This window comes from Myotis davidii, unplaced genomic scaffold (assembly GCF_000327345.1).
Source record: "Myotis davidii unplaced genomic scaffold, ASM32734v1 scaffold609, whole genome shotgun sequence".
NCBI classification, from domain to species: Eukaryota; Metazoa; Chordata; class Mammalia; order Chiroptera; family Vespertilionidae; genus Myotis; species Myotis davidii.
This window is the reverse complement of record NW_006300164.1, coordinates 542,992-543,796: the sequence shown is the minus strand read 5'-3', so window position 1 is coordinate 543,796 and position 805 is coordinate 542,992. Positions and strand designations below refer to the sequence as shown.

Here is an 805-nt window from a genome sequence, read left to right as displayed (position 1 = left end):
AAAGTGTCCAGAGAGCTCACACAGGGCCCTGGAAGCCAGGCCCACCCGGCCGGCCGATGCCACCCCAGCTGTGGCTCCCGCTCCAGTCGACCCCACAGTGCCCGCCCTCAAGGGCCACCGTCCAGGTGCCGAGAACTGACACCTTTGCTCCGGGTCAGAGGTCAGGACCAATTCCCACTGGTGGCACCCACCCACCCCACGACGCCAAGAACGTCCCTCCCTGCCCCTGACCACAGGGCCCAGAGGCTCTGCTCCAAGTGATGTTCAGGGGCCCTGGGAGCCCTGGCCAGGGAGAGGGGCGCACGGGCAGCGAGGGAGACACCAGAGGGGGCAGCCACGGCCGGCGACACAGGGACAAAGCCGGCTGGGTGCCAGGCGGCCGGGACAGAAGGCAAGCGAGTGACCAGAACCAATGGCTGTGAGAAGGGCCACGGGGGGCAGAGCGAGGAGACACTGGGAGCCGCAGCCCCACCTCCCGGACCTGACGGGCAGGAAGGCGCCAGGCGTGTCCGAGGGAGGCAGGTCCCAGCCTGGGACTCTCCGGGTGACAGGTGAGGAGAGGCCGGGGGCGACCCAGGAAGAGCCAGAGCAGCGGGAGAAGGACAGGGAAGGAGAGGATGGGGCTCAGACCTGGGGAGTCAGGAACGGAGGGGACCCAAGTGAGCCCCACCTCAGGCGGCTGTTCTGTTGCGAAGGAGCCACCAGGGGACAGACACGAGCTCCTGAGGGGCGAGGGGTGGGGTGGGGGGGCTGGACGTGTGCCAGGAGCCAAGGACCCGAAGCCTCGCTGGCCACAGGGAGGAGG

The 805-nt window shown here is 69.1% G+C and overlaps 1 protein-coding gene across 1 annotated transcript in view; it reads right to left on the bottom strand.

Moving 5' to 3' along the window:
- Positions 1–805, bottom strand: part of TRAF2 (TNF receptor associated factor 2) — a 30,313-nt gene that overhangs the window by 25,623 nt on the left and 3,885 nt on the right. The window lies entirely within an intron of this gene.